The following is a 16,829-nucleotide window of genomic DNA, read 5'->3' on the forward strand; positions in this document are numbered from 1 at the left end:
TTAATCATATCTTATTTTGCAGTAGCTCTGAAATGTAGATATTCCCATTACACTGGTTTTGGCAGCTCCTCCCATCAAGGAGAGTCTATTTCCCATGACTTGAATCTGAACTTCCCTTTTGGTTAATTTTTGGTCAACAGAATGCAGCAGAATTGACTGTCGTTTCTGAGCTCTAAGAAGTCTTCTACTTGCTCTCTCTTGGCATTCTCACTACCATGTGAGATTTCCTAGCTTAGGCTAGCTTACTGGAGGATGTGAAATTATGTGGAAAGAACCAGTTGTCCTAAGAGCCGATTGTACTAACTGAAGCTATCTTACATCATCTTACTGCCATTCAACTACCAAACACGAGAAGGAACCCAGCCCGGATCAGTAAAACTGCACCCTTGATACAAGTCTCATTGCAGATGTGTAAGGAAGCCCAGCTAAGCCTAGAAGAGCCACCTACCTAGCTTACTCACAGACTTAAGAGAAATAGGATTCTAAGCCAACAGCAAGACTATAATTTATAATATTGTATTGTATATTTGAAAGTTGCTAAGAGTAAATCTTAAAAGTTCTCATTTTCTTAAAAATTTCAGAAATGCTTATTTTTCTTCGAAAGATTTTATCCATTTATTTGGGAGAGAGAAAAGGGAGCATGGGGTGGGGGGTGGGGGAAAGTGAGAAAGAAGGAGAACCAGACTCCCTACGGACCATGGAGTCCAATGCTGGGCTTGATCCCAGAACCCTGAGGTTATAACCTGACTCCAAGGCAGATGCTTAATGGACTGAGCCACCCAGGTACCCCAGAAATGCTTATTGTTTAAATAATGCTTATTTAATGCCACTGAATTTTGGATTGATTTGTTACAAAGCAATAGTTAAGTGATACACGGATCTCAAAAAAGTGACATAATTTAGATTAGAAGCGACTACTGAATCACACCTATATAATTTCAAAGCTCATGTTCTTTCCATACTTGCGTGGGATATAAATAATGTAGAAGTGTATAGACCAGGGGCGCCTGGGTGGCTCAGTGGGTTAAGCCTCTGCCTTCAGCTCAGGTCATGATCTCAGGGTCCTGGGATCGAGCCCTGCATCAGGCTCTCTGTTCAGCAGGGAGCCTGCTTCCCCCCCTCTCTCTCCCTGCCTCTCTGCCTACTTGTGATCTCTCTCTGTCAAATAAATAAATAAAATCTTAAAAAAAAAAGTGTATAGACCAAAGAAGTAAAGATTCCAAAGACATAGGTGTAACTTTGATTGACATGATTAAGAAAGCTATTATAAGGAAGATTTTCTTTGGATTGTGCCCTTAATTGCTAGAGAGGAGGCTTGTAGTTGAAAAAACAGCTAAGGTACAAAAGCAAGAAGGTGATAATCATGTTCAAAGAATGGTCAATGAGGCCGTTACCCACAAAGTACAGTTGGCAGAAAAAAGCATTAGGAGATAAGGCCCCAAGAGTGGTTTTTATTCATACTAGGTTTTTTTTTTTAATTCAGATGAAAATTTATTTGGGAAGAAATTGTTATTAGTTCATAAGCAGAAGTAATTGGCTGAGTGTTTTGATTACTTGGATTATAATTTCATCATGTTTTGAATTAAAATATACAAATGTCAAAGCGTAATTTATAATAAAAAGTTGCTGTTTCAAGAAGAAAATATATTTACCCTTTTAAATGACTCAATATAACTGAAAGGTCAAAGATGTTAGAGAGACAACCCTGGATATGAAATTCAGCTTGGGCCTTTACTGCCTGGACATGGCCAAGATCCTTAACATCTCCAAGTCCTAGTTTCCTAACCTGCAGAATGGAGACAATGAATACCTATTTCATAGGATTGCTTGGAAAATTAGATATAAGGTATATAGAAATGTCCATCACAGGCACTTGGTAAGTAATAGCTATTTTTAGAAAATCAACATCTAATATACTTTTAAAAACCAGAGACTATGGACTCTGAAAAACAACCTGAGGGTTTTGAAGGGTCAGGGGTGGGAGGTTGGGGCAACCTGAGGGTTTTGAAGGGTCAGGGGTGGGAGGTTGGGGGAACAGGTGGTGGGTAATGGAGAAGGCACGTTTTGCATGGAGCACTGGGTGTTGTGCAAAAAGAATGAATACTGTTACGCTGAAAAAATAAATAAAATGAGAAAAAAAAAAAAAAAAAAAAAAAAAAAAAAAAAAAAACCCCTTAGAATCAAAGTTTCACTAGTGACCTTAAAGATGGATACAACCATGATTGAATTCAGTGGTGTTCTTCAGTACAATGATTCTTCATATTCTACTTCCATGATTCTTAGATTGTATGTCAAATAGAAATAGTTATGCTATTCTGCAATTATGGAACCTGCAAAAACTCATCTTACTCCTTACTGCCTCCACAAGAGGAGATGCAGAATGAAATATATCATGTTCCAGCACCAGAAAATATTGAGTTAGTGATTTTGTGGTAAGAAAAAAGTGTAAAATGAATTTCTCTCAAACACAGTTGAAGAATGAACCAGCAAATTGGAAAGGGGTTAATTAGGGGTGGGATCACTTTCCCCTCAGGGGTTTATCAACTGTTCTTATAAACTTGCCATTGTTTTAAGAGTTCTATTAGGGAGCAGCAATCTGGAAGGGGATAATGAATCCACACACCAACAGTCCATATGAAAGGAAATTAGTGTGACTATTAAAGACGTAAAATCCAATGCTGTATCTTTTTCTAACTATTAACAAATATGTGCAAGTGAGTTTGTGTTGAAACTAGGGCACCAGTCCACACTTCTGAGAGTATAAATTGTAGTCATCTTTTGAAAACAAAGTGGCAAAAATATTTTGAGAAAGGAAAAATAGTATGCAAAAGTACTCATTGCTAACTTATTTATAACAGTGAGAACCTGAAAGCAGTTTAATGTCTAAAAACTGAGAAATGGCTCAGTAAATGATAAAATATCAATTTGTAAGCTAGAAGCCAGCATTAAAAAGTATTATTATGAAGAACAGCAACATATAAAGATGTTTATGACATAGTGTCAAGTGAAAAAAAAAGTGTACACTGTATTTCCAAACACATAAAATTGTTTTCCTCTGATCAAGAGAACACAAAATGTGAAAACAAAGGATTTGCTAGTAAGGTGGGATTGTAAGAGATTTTTCTTTTTATTTCTTTCTTTCATTATTGGTCTAATGTTTCTAGTGCTACAGACAGAAGACAGAATTAGAAATTAATAATATGGAACTAATTATTCGTATGTCGGATCTTGAAGTCACTTGCAGGTTGATTCTTTACAGTTTACTAATATTGGTGTAATTTCCTATTTCCAGAAATGTTTCAAGTCCTTTCTTCAACAGATTCAATTAAATGTTCTTGTAGCTGTAAATTGACATCAACCTGAAATAAATACTATAAGAATACTAGCCTGGAATTTATGTAGCCTCCACTGTATAGAGTTTAGAATAAATGATAAAACAATTACTCACCAGTTCCTCAATATTTCACTACATCTTGGACTGGGGAGAAGAACAAAATGAATTTTTGAAAATGGTATTTTTAATGTCTGTGGGTTATGTTTTGGAAAAATGAAAACACTTTTTTTCCCCAGTAATAATAGCTGTATGAGTTTTAGCTAATTACATCATTCACATTCCACATTGTTATAAAATTCTTTATAAGAAAGACAGAACTCAGCTTTGCGCAGTGTCAGTATTGTAGCCAATGAGGTTTATCCGAGGCGTGGTTATTGCTAATTGAAGAAAGACAGAACTCTTTCTTTTTCTATCCACATCACAGAAAGACCACCATAATATTGAACATTTGAAAGAATCATTTTGTGTGCTGAATGCTGATCTTTAGGAGATTTCGATCTGAAAGCTAACACTAACTTCTGAAAGAGATACTACCTCTTTGAGCTTCAGTGATCGTATTTATAAGCTGATAGTAATTTCTCTTTCCTCTGCTTCTCAGGATAAGTTACAACAAACTATAAATTAATGAAAAGAACTGTGAATTCACTGGAAAAATATAAAATAATAAAATTTCTTATGCTATCCCTTAGAGAGGTATTAATAAATATTGAAAATGTTCTATTACAAAAAGAAAAAAAATATCTTTTTTTTTTTTACACAATAATTCCACAGTCAATAAGTATTTATTTGGGGCCTATAGTCACTGTGTTAGATGCATGGAATACAACCATAAAAATGGCAAAGATCTAATTCCACAGTCCAATAGGAAAGGCAGAGAAGTGAACAGGCAATAATAGTACAGTTTGATACATTTTATGGTAGAGTACTATGGCAGTGTTATGGATTGAATATTTTTGTGCTCTCAAAATTCATGTTGACTTCCTAGTCACCAGTATGATGGTATTTAGAGGTGGGTCCTTTAGGAAGTAATTAGGTGTGCATCAGGTCATAGGAGTAAATACCCCATGTTGGGAGCTAAAACTAAGATGGAAATTGGTACTGAAAAGGGGAGTTCCATTGAAACTAATACCTAAAAATATGCAAGTGGCTTTGGAGGTAGATAACAGGCAGTGGCTAATAGAGTTTTGAGGTAAATGCTAGCAAACTCGAATATTGCTGTAAAAGGATTTTTAAAAGCAACTTTGTTGAGGACTCAGAATGGAAAGAGGACAGCTGTAGAGAAATCTTCCATCTTAAAAAATACATTAATAATCATGTACAGAATGCTGGTAGAAATACAGATGATAAAGGCCATTCTGATGAGGTCTCAGAGATAAGGAACATTGTCCAGTAATGGAGAAAAGACAATCTCCATTATAAAGTTGCAAAAACTTGGTTGAATTGTGTTTGTGTCCTAGTGTTTTCTGGAAGATAGAACTTGCAAGCCATAAGAATGGATTTTTATAAGTCAATCGGAGAAAGACAACTATCATATGATCTCCCTGATATGAGGAAGTGGAGATGCAACATGGGGCGGTTGGGGGTAGGAAAAGAATAAATGAAACAAGATGGGATCGGGAGGGAGACAAACCATAAGTGATTCTTAATCTCACAAAACAAACTGAGGGTTGCTGGGGGACATTGGGGAAGGTATGTGCTATGGTGAGTGCTGTAAAGTGTGTAAACCTGGCGATTCACAGACCTGTACCCCTGGGGATAAAAATACATTATATGTTTATAAAAAAAATTTAAAAATTTAATAAATTAAAAAAAGACACATTTAAGAACATAAAAAAATGGATTTTTAGCTGAAATTTCTCTTTTTTTAAAGATTTTATTTATTTATTTGACAGATCACAAGTAGGCAGAGAGGCAGGCAGAGAGAGAAGGGAGGAAGCAGGCTCCCTGCTAAGCAGAGAGCTCAATGCGGGGCTCGATCCCAGGACCCTGAGATCAGGACCCTAAGATCATGACCTGAGCCAAAGGCAGAGGCTTTAACCCACTAAGCCACCTAGGAGCTCCATTAGCTGAGATTTCTAAGCAAAATATTGAAGGAGCAGCTTGGCTCCTCCTGATTACTTACATTAAAATATGACACAAGAGAGATAAACTGATGATGGAATTATTTAGCAAAAAGAAATCAGAACTTGGAGCTTTGGAAAATTCTCAGCTTGTCCATATCACAAAAAATGAGAACACCCAAGGTTTTTCTTTCTTTTCTTTTTTTTTTAAATATTTTATTTATTTATTTGACAGAGAGAGAATTAACAAGTAGGCAGAGAAGCAGGCAGAGAGAGGGGGAAGCAGGCTCCCCGCTAAGCAGAGAGTCCGATGTGGGGCTCGATCCCAGGATCCTGAGATGTTGACCTGAGCTGAAGGCAGAGGCTTAACCCACTGAGCCACTCAGGTGCCCCGGTTTTTCTTTTTTGTAAGGAGATTAAGTTTGGGCATGAGCCATAGATCTTATCAGTCATCTCAACAGAAGTCAAGAATAGGGATGCAATGACACCAGAAGACACTACAGGCTTGAATTTAAGAGGACAGAGAAAGTGGGATGAAATGAAAGAAAGTTGCTGGACATCTTAGGCCCTACAGGTCTGGACTATAAAGCTGTTGGGCTGTGAACTTGTGCTGTCCTTCATGAAAAGAGAAGAAGGATGCCAAGAATATTCAGAGATCATCCGGGTGATCACCTTACCCGGCCAGATGACTTCCAACCAAATTCTTGCTGCCACCCCAGTGGGTCTGGAGTGCAGATCTTCAAACCAAAGAGGACTGTTTTTGAGCCTTAAGGTTGAATGGAGTTTGCCTTGCTGTGTTTTGGACTAACTTGAAATCTATCACTCCTTTCTTTCTCCCCCTTTTTTTCTTCTGGAATGGGAATGTCTATCCTATACCTGCCCCATCATTGTTGGTATTTTGAAATATAATTGACTTCTACATATAGACTTAGTATCCTATGACCTTGGTAAGTTCAGTCAGTTACTGGAGATACTTTTGTAGATTCTTTGGAATTTTCTAAATAAACAAATATACCTTCTATGAATATACTTTTTCTATCCAGTCTACCAGTCATTTACTTCTATTTCTTTTTTTTTTTTTTTGGACTTATTAGTACTTATGGTTCCATGTTGATTAGGGGTAATAAGGGAGTACATCCTTGCCTTCTCAATCTTAGAGGAAAAGCATTCAGTCTCTCACCATTAAGTCTGATGGTAGCTATAGGTTTATATTTTAATGTTGTTTATTATGTTAAAGGAATTCCTTTCTATTCCTAGCTTTTTCATTAAATGCTAAAGTTTGGCAAATGCTTTTTTCTACATCTACCAAGATAATCATATAGGTTTTCTTATTTAGTCTATTAATATGGTCATTTAATTGCACAAGATGTCTTATCATTTTTATATATTTTTATGGATATTTCACATATTGTTAGATATGCTCATGTTTTATACCCGGTCTAAAAGTATAGTCATCTGGTAGCAGCTTTGATAGTGGGATGTGTAGTGGGGCAACCAACCTTTTGGCTTTCCATTTAAAAAATTTAGGGCTGGCTATTAAAAATTTTTTATTTCTTATAATCCAGCAGTGTTTTAAAAAGCATATACATACATACATACAATACATATTTCTTTAGTATCTAGAAGACCCATCAGAATATCTTGACTTCGAGGGCTATAAATAGAAGTCACCTGATCAGTTGAGTCAGAAGTACACACTCTGCTATATTTTAATAAGAAGAAAACAGAATAAAGATGATATGTAATTTGCTCACAACCACATAGCTAGGAAGTGTTGTATCTAGAGTTGTCTGCACCAAAGTCCATGCTGCTTCCAAAAACCATATTCCCATCTTCTATAGGGTACATATAATAGGAAATATGAGGCCTTATAAAATTTTTCATTCTTGTATGTGTTTTCCCATGATCTTATTTGCAGGAAACCAATTGTTAACTTTATTAGGAAATTACAATATTTTATTGTCTGAGCACTCAGCTATAGCTTTTACTTTTACCTCTGCTTACTCTTTCTTTTATAGCAGCCATGTTTATATCTGCAGGAGCAGGAGTTTCTACTTCTTTGTCCATGTCCAGGACTCCACGGCTCCCGTATTCTGGTTGTAATCATTTATGTGTTCAGCAATTAGAGAATCTAGATTTGCTTTCATTGAACCAATCCTGAAATCACAGCTAGTACTTTCCTATAATTGGAGTCCAATAGCATTAAACACATTAATTTGAAGGCTAGGATGAAAGATTTTTATCCAAAGTTTTTTCTCTTCATACCCATTTTGTCATTCAAACATTTCAGGCATGTTGCATTATTGTGTGCTGTTTTTTTTTTTTTAAGTAATAAAAATCCACACCTAATTTGACATGATTTCTTTGGCAGTTAATAAGAACACATTATACAGTTTAATGAATCTGCAAACTAAATAATGGTTGTAGTGGGTGTGAAAATAGGGATATTTAAATGCATAAGGAAATTTAACACACATCCCAGTGGCCATGTAAATAGACTTCTGATTCTTTTATAAATTGCAAATACTTTCTTGTGCAGAAACACAGTGAAAAATATAGTCCTGCATCCATATATAGAGCTCATTATCATACCTCAGAATGCTTACGGCATGCCTATTATCCACTAAAAAGCTCCATTAAAACAGCCACTCTGTTTCAGCAGCAGCTAAACAAGTCAAAAACTAAGCCTCATTTGTCACTATTTATCCCTGGAGATTAAAGACAGCTGTATTGATGAGATGTATTTAAGATTACATCTTCAGTTATTTTGATAAAAAGCTTTCAAATATGACCTTGTGTCATACAGAATCAGTATTCAAAAGCTCATTATCAGCATAAATTCTGGAATAGACAGACCCAAGAGAAATGTACATGAAGAAAAGTGACTGTGGGTAATGGACATTTGGTTGATTGTATGGTTAACATGCTATAAGAAACTTAAGCCTTTTGGCGTAATAGTTATTTATCGTTATTTACAACATACGTGCACGGATATGTAACATGATCAATGCCTTACATGAAAGTAAAATAATTAACAAGATAATATATTACTGAGAAACAGAAATTGGGCTCCAGCTTAGGGCCAAGTAAAGAAACGATAATACAGAGGCTACTGACATTCAGAATGTGTCATACAGACAATGCATTTTGAAACCTGCAGTTTTAAAAGACTGTGAGAGTCTCTTCTCTTCATTTGGCCCCATCTATCCTTTATTTGGACACCATTGACCATTGTTTCACATTTGCTGTGCTGCCCTTACAGGTGCAAATGTTAGCAGTATTCACAGACACAGATCAGAATGTGTTAGGCGAAGCTTCTAAAATGAGTAAGAAAAGAGTACTAGTTGCACGGAGATCAAATAATTATTTGAATGACCTTTGGATGAATGACATGAGATGAACTGTGTGGTATCTATTCAGATGAGCTTAGATCCAACCCCTTTGTGTGCACCTGTGCTTTCCCGTGTTTAAACATAAAACATGTATTCCTGTCTTGATCCATCCCTCTACATCTATAAATAAATACACATATAATTACTGAGAATTCAATACACACGTTTTTCAGGGGTGTAAAAAACTTTTCAGAATGAGTGTTTACAGAATCTTCCTATAAATAAAGAGATGCATGTCACTGTTTAACCAATGTATTTAAGTGTTTCTTTTTCTTTCCTTTTATTTACTTATTTTTAAATCTGGACGAAAGCTACTGTCTTGCTGTTTCTTGATTTCTGGGTGCAACAGATATTGGTTGTCTATAAACCATGATCCTTAGCTATACACATTTTTCTCCTTTAAAGAAGCCGGATTTTACTTGGTAGGTCACATGCTAGGTTCATAAACTTAAGCATCAGTGGTCGGCGCTTAACGTTTCCCTATGTTAGTGAGTGGCGAAGGATTGAACATGTTACCTGGTTCTGGCCAATAAAGGATTTGGAAGGGTAGCTCCTACAAGGGAATTTGCACCCTGATAAAAGGAGAGAAGGCAAGGTGTCTCTTTCCTACCTTAAAGGGGTTTTGCAGGGATCTGATGCTAGAAGCCATGTTGAAGCAATGATATTAGTATGTCTCTTCTGTGCTAGTGCAGTGGAAGGATTAGAGGAAAGAAGATGCACTAATGAATAAAAAGAAAAAAGTAACGGCAGTGATGACAGAGTAGATGGAATAGGTCCCAGAGATACTAGAGAAGTAAAACGTACAGGAATTCGTGATGCCTCTGATATGAGTGACAGAACAGGAGTTGTTGAAGAGGACATGAGGTTTCTGGCTTGGGAACCAAGGAGTGGTAGTTCTCTTAACCGGGAAGGTAAAATTTAAGATTTAATAGGCCTTTAAATGTCAAGATAGTGCTATCCAGAAAACTGTGAAGTAGGTATCTCAGATTAGATTATAAGGACTAAAGCTATAAATTTAGAATTGTTGGTATATAAGGTTAGAAAAAGTCGTGGATATAAATAAGGTTAAAAGAAATGGGAAGCTTCTTTAAATTAGTCTTCATTATAATTCCTTTCTGCTTATTATTTCTTTTCTATCTTTGTGTTTTGAAAAACCTAATCCATTTCTCATATACCCAACTGTTATTGAGTATCTTTCCACTCATAAACCTTATAGGCTCCTCAAAAACAGAATATCTATAATCAAACTTGTATCTTTGCCAAATCTAAACTCTCTTTTCTACTTTTTATGTTCAAGAAAAATAACAGAATCCTCCCAGTCACAGAATTTGCAAGTCACTTAGAATTCTGCTTTTTATTTAGTATTCCATTTTTAATGAGTTGCTCTACTTCTTTAGTATATCTTCAGCTTATTGCTTTTTCTCCATTTCATTGACTATTTTAGCTAATAAACACAGCATTTATTGATTAGATTATGAAGACAGTCTCCAAATCAACTTACTTCTAGTTTTGGCCCTTCCCATTTGTCCTCAATACCAATTTTTGTTGTACTGGAAAACTCAAAGTGCAAAGCTAATTGTGAAATCTCTTTGTTCAAATCTCTGATCATTACTGTCTCTGTTTCAAATCTCTGATCATTACTGTCATTCAGGATAAAATTTAAATTTCTTAGCTTGATACACCAGACACTTCATTGCCTCACTGCACACTCACCTTTCCTCCCTCTTTTTCCATATGGAAAAAAAATATATATATATATATATATATGGGAAAACTATATATATATGTATTTATATTTATATAAATTGTATATAAATTGATATTTATATATTTATATATTTTTCTGTAAGTAAGTATATATAGTTGGTTTTCTAGTGCTGCCATGAAGAATTACTACATATTTAATGGCTTAAAATAACACAGATTTATCGTCTTACAATTTCTGAAGATCAGAAGTTCAAAATGGGTCCATACGGCACGATTCTTCTAGAGGCTCAAGGGGGAATCCATTTCTTTGACTTTTCTAACTTTTAGAGACCAGGTTTATGGCCCATTCCTCCATCTTCGAAGCCAGCAATATGTTTCCTTCAAATCATGATTCTCTCTGCTTCTGGTCATCTTCTCTGATCTTCCCCTTCCTTTTCCTTTCTTTACCTTTTAACCATCTCCTGATTAGATTAGACCCACCAACTAACCTAGGATAATCTCTTCATCTGAAGATCCTTAACTTAATCGTATCTTCAAAGTCCTTTTTGCTATGTAAGGTATCATATTTTGGGGATTAAGATATGGGAATGACAGCAGGCACATGAGAAGATGCTCATCACCACTTCTCAGCAGAAAATAGAAATCAAAACTACAATGAGATATTACCTCATGCCTGTCAGAATGGCTAAAATAAAAAACCTCAAGAAATAGCAAGTGTTGGCAAGGATATGGAGAAAATGGAACCCTATCCCACTGTTGGTGGGAATGCAAACTGGTGTAGCCATTGTGGAAGACAATATGGAGGTTCCTCAAAAAGTTAAAAAGAGAACTACCTGGGGCGCCTGGGTGGCTCAGTGGGTTAAAGCCTCTGCCTTTGGCTCAGGTCATGATCCCAGGGTCCTGGGATTGAGTCCCGCATCGGGCTCTCTGCTTGGCCGGGAGCCTGCTTCCCTTCCTCTCTCTCTGCCTGTCTCTCTGCCTACTTGTGATCTCTGTCTGTCAAATAAATAAATAAAATTAAAAAAAAAAAAGAACTACCTTATGATCCAGGAATTACACTACCAGGTGTTTATTCAAAGAATACAAAAACACTAATTAAAAGAGACACATGCACCCCTATGTTTATAGCAGCATTATTTATAATAGCCAAGATATGGAAGCAGCCCAAGTGCCCATCAATTAATGAATGGATAAAGAATACATGGTACATATACACAATGGAATGTTATTCAGCCATAAAAAAAGAATGAACTCTTGTTGTTTGCAACTACATGGATCTACAGTATATAATGCTAAGTGAATAAGTCAGAGAAAGACAAATATTATATGATTTCACTCATATGTGGAATTTAAGAAATAAAACAAACAAACAAGCAAAGGGAAAATAATGAAAGAGAGAGGGGAAGAGACATAGCAAGAAACTGACTCCTAATTATGGGGAACAAACTAATGATTGAGGGGAGGATGGGTTAAATAGAAGATGGGGATTAGGGAGTACACTTGTTGTGATGAGCACAGGGTGATGTATGGGACTTTTGAATTATACATTGTACACCTGAAATTAATATAACACTGTATGTTAGTTAACTGGGATTAAAAGAAAAAAATAACTTGAGAAATTTATTTAAAAATTTAAAAATAAATAAATAAATAAATAAAATGGGGATGGCAGTATTCTGCCTACCACACATACATCTTACAGTAGCTTTGGAAACTATATTCTTCCCTTTTCCTGGAATCCCATTCACGCATTCCTGTTTCACTTAACTTCAGGTGTTTCTAAGAAAGAATGCTCAACTTGAGGTTTCAATCCCCTTTCCTTGTGGGAAATCACCCACAGGCAACAAGGAGAATAAGACACAGAAACAAATATCCTAAATGCATATTCTAGATAATGTCTGTAACTCTAAGCTAAAACATATGATCATGGAAATGGATGTGGAACAGCACGTCACTTAATAGAAGGAAAAATGTCAAATCTAAGAGCTGACAGAGAAAGATACTATGAGAACAAGATGATTATTTTCACCATAGCATTCTGGAAATGCCTAAAGAATTAGAAGTCCCACTTACCACAAAAAGTCAAGAGGGATAAAGGGGATGGGGTAAATGAAAGTGAGAGACTGGTCTGAAAACGTAGATGAAGAGCAGTTACTGCTTCCTCCACACCCTGCAGAGACAAGAAAATCCTGTTCCTGAAGAAACAGAACCAGGGAGTCTCCAGGTCAGTGTAGGGGTCTAACAACAGAGAAGAGTTTGAGCCAAGCTATTATAAATAACTAAATTGCCTTGTTCAGTTGTTTAGTAGATACTAGGGCTAATTTGGGCACAGACACAACTGATCAGCCCTGTGTAAGCCTGGCCCATTTACACTCCTCTAATTTTGCCACTGTCCCAGTCAGTAATTGTCCTCAGTATATCTATTTCCCACCTGTCTTTGCTTTGTAAATTCCCTTTTAGAAAAAAAAAAATTGTGAGAAAAGAAAAATTGGTGTGAATAACTATTCATGGAAAAACACATTCCCTGAATCTCTATACCAAAGGGTAGTGTTACATACAGTCATATCATAGAGTTAAACACAAAAACTAAAAGCATCGCACTGATTACTTGGAAAAACACTAAAGACATGTTTTTCAAATTCTTTTTTCAAACAATTTCATGTGAAGTAGATAAATAGGGAGGACTTCTGGCTACAGCAGAGGCAGAACCATAATTGAAGGGAGGAACACAGCCACCCAATATTCATAAGAGATGCCTTTTAGTACTTGTAATTTTTAAGATAAAAGATATTAGAATTTGTGGTGTGACATAGGCAATGGAAATATCAGTGGTCAGACAAGAAGATACTTGTAAAAGGTCATCAGAGGGTGGTAACTTTTTATGTGTTTGCTCCTTCTCCGACTGAAGGCACAGGCTTCCATCAAAGGATAGCTTTCCGTGGCTCTGGGTCCTGCTGCCAGGCTGTAGTCCACAAGGGGGACCTGTAGCAGTTGGCTTAAATAAAATCCACTTGCTCCTTCTTCCTTCTTTTCAAACAACTCTATAAAACCTGGAATTGCTTGATGTTGAGATTTACCATTGAGCTTTTGACATTTGCATCTGATGATGTGGTTTCATCACAGGTGAATCTACTGTTGGCAAACCTCATTAATTGGGTGGAAGCACAAACAGTGACAAATCTAAATTATTGACTGTTCAAGAAAACACACTTGTTTTACTTTAAAGGAAACTAGAGGATAGAATATGAAAATGTAGTTTAAGAGCACACTTTAGGGAAATAGTTACAACGAATAAATAAAAACAATTGTAATTAGCCTATTATTCCAGGTATTTACATGTAAATGATGCTTCTAAAGGACTTGAGGTTGCCTGAAAGTAATTTCTTCTCCAAATTAGTTCTAAACTTTAAGCATTCTGTTCTCAATGGTTTTCCTCTATTAATTTGCTTAATAAACCATTTCTTCATCATTAGCACAAAGGTAAACAGCAACTTAATTAAGAAAATTTCCGAATTATGGTGAGCTATATAAGTGAATTTCATTTTGCCGGGGTGAGGCAGGTATCAGCTTGATGCCAGAAACGGACATGGGCTATAGCTGAACCTATAGTGTGTCTGTCTGATCAAGCAAGAACTAGCATATCTATAAGTTCTAGCTGGAAGATAATCTTGCTTGCAAGACTGCACATGACACACAATCAAAACACAGTGTCCGCTTCTAAAGCTCTTGTATCTCATAGTTCCACCTGGTGTCAGAGGAGAATCCTGTGACATACTAGGGCAGAAGAGTGAGCCCCCAGGGAAAGCCAGGATCCTGAGTTTAGTAGTGATATAAAGGGTACTACTGTGCCAGTGGGAGCCGCCAAATAGAATCAACTTCTGAGACAGATGCTCTCAGTTTAAAAAAGTAAATGCAAAACCATAAGAGAAATAACTTTTCAGCACGGAAGCCTAGAGACCCTTGAGGATAGATGAAGCCAGAAAAATGTGAGATTATTGTGCCTACCAGAGTATATTAATACTATAAATATAGATAATTTCCTGAGGAAAAAGTCCTTGAAAATGTACCAAATGTATGATACTGAATATCAAGTTATACAGCAAAGACAGAGTGGTAAGCCAGCCTTGATTCCTGTCCTTTGCCCTTTCTTGAGGTAGGAAAACATGACTGGGATGTCTCATGCGTACCTTGGATTCAAGTGAATCCCACACTTAACGCATTAATTTTTTTCTGATGCTTCCTTCTCTTTTCAGAATCTCCATTGTCATTAAAGTTAGAGAGAGCCATCCAGGAGCTCAAGAGTTGAATGATCAGGTTCATTATTTCATCCAACAAATATTTATTAAACAACTCTGAAGTGCTAGGCACTGTTCTAAGCCCTTAGGATACATTAGTGAACAAAACAGACAAACATTCCTGCCTGCCTGGAATTTATATGCCAGTGAAGGTGAGTAGTACAGACAGTAAACAATAAATATAACAAATGAGTAATTTCGATAGTGTGTTAACAATTACTGTGGAAAACAAGTAGAAAAGGTGGGGGGTGGCAGTCAGGATTTTGGTAAAGAATGGAGAGAAGGATGGGATGCAATTTTAAACTGGGTGGTCAGAGTCCATTGAAATTGATCCAGACTGAACTGTACTTCCTGCTTCTCTTCCTCACCATATGTAGCTGAGTGAATTTCTACCCATCCTTCAATGCCCTGTTCAGAAGGCATCTCCTCTGTGATGTCTCCCTGATTCCCTCAGTATTCCTTAAACATTGTCCCCTTTACATTCCCACACATGGATGTGTTGTTCCAGAGGGCATCTATGCAGTCTGTTTCCTGCCTCAAGGGGTTGCATCTCTGACTCTCTCTGACTTAGGGCATTCTCCAGTGCTAGTGCTTAGAATGTAAGGAAGCCCAGAAGTGTTGGGGAGTTTGACACCCTCCCAGGGATAATCCTCAAACAAGGAGGGAAGAGAGTGGGGAGGTGACTACTCCAGCCTCCACATCTGCTAGTAGAGTAATTTTGAAGTGTGAGCCACACAATTCCTCAGACGTTCCCAGTGGGATTAAGCATCAGTTGCTCATAGTATCTGCTTATTAATGCACCATTTACAGATGCTTTGCCCTCTCCTGTTTCCTTCCTTGCCTTCTTTCACTTGTGCTTTCTGTACTCACCTTAAAAATAACATATCCAGGGGCGCCTGGGTGGCTCAGTGGGTTAAAGCCTCTGCCTTTCGCTCAGGTCATGATCCCAGGGTCCTGGGATCGAGCCCCGCATCGGGCTCTCTGCTTGGCAGGGAGCCTGCTTCCTCCTCTCTCTCTCTCTCTGCCTGCCTCTCTCCCTACTTGTGATCTCTATCTGTCAAATAAATAAATAAAATCTTTAAAAAAAAAAAAATAACATATCCAACCCAAATCCTTCAGGGGAATCTAAATTCAGACACATTCGCACTTCAATGTTGAAATCCTATGGTTTTAGTGGATTTTTCTTTATAGTATATTGTTTATGAACATTTGCCTCTTTTACTAACTTGTGAGTTCCTCAATTTATATTCTAAAAACTCTATATTGCTATACAGAGCTTTTGACTTTTAATCCAAAGTATTAAGCTGCCTATATATTTGGTGAAGTTGACCTGGGTTTAGTTAATCAATTAACCTGGGTTCGAATCCTGGCTCTGTCATTTAACAACTGGATTTGTGGACACTATTTTGTGCCTCCAATTTCTCGTTAGTGAATTGAAGGTGAAAATACCTAACTCATGGGGTTGGGGATTATTCTGAGGATAAAATAAGAAACTGTACACAAAGGTCCTCACTTAGGGCCTGGCACATATTAGGCACTCATTCACTGTGAGTCCTTTCCTGCCCCCTGCCTTTCAATCTCTCTTGCTAAATTCAATATTTTAAAATAAAGGAACTGGTGTCTTGTAAAGCTTATTTTTGACCTAAGCATATGAAATGCTAAACATAATGCATTAATTGTAAACAAACAAACAAACCAACAAATAAATGAAGGAACTGAAACAGATATAGTGGAGTTTCAAGGCTCTTTAAAATATTAACATGCTAGATTAGAGGCGTTTCATCTGAGTAAGATATAGAACCATAAACTGATACATTCTCTATCCCTTTTAATTCAGTAAAGAAGTTGGCATCATATAGAGCAAGGCTCCATTTTCTTTAAAGTATCTGACATTGGGGCGCCTGGGTGGCTCATTGGGTTGGGCCTCTCTCTTTGGCTCAGGTCATGATCTCAGGGTCATGGGATCGAGCCCTTGCATCGGGCTCTCTGCTCAGCGGGGAGCCTGCTTCCCCTTCTCTCTCTCTGCCTGCCTCTCTGCCTG

At 36.9% G+C, this 16,829-nt stretch overlaps 1 non-coding gene across 1 annotated transcript; it reads left to right on the plus strand.

Moving 5' to 3' along the window:
- The first annotated feature begins 3,654 nt into the window (after positions 1 to 3,654).
- Positions 3,655 to 3,792, plus strand: LOC123953631. The gene has a single exon (XR_006820899.1). It is a non-coding gene; the product is annotated as a U4 spliceosomal RNA (small nuclear RNA).
- Positions 3,793 to 16,829: the final 13,037 nt, after the last annotated feature.

This window comes from Meles meles, chromosome 11 (genome assembly GCF_922984935.1).
Source record: "Meles meles chromosome 11, mMelMel3.1 paternal haplotype, whole genome shotgun sequence".
Classification (NCBI taxonomy): domain Eukaryota; kingdom Metazoa; phylum Chordata; class Mammalia; order Carnivora; family Mustelidae; genus Meles; species Meles meles.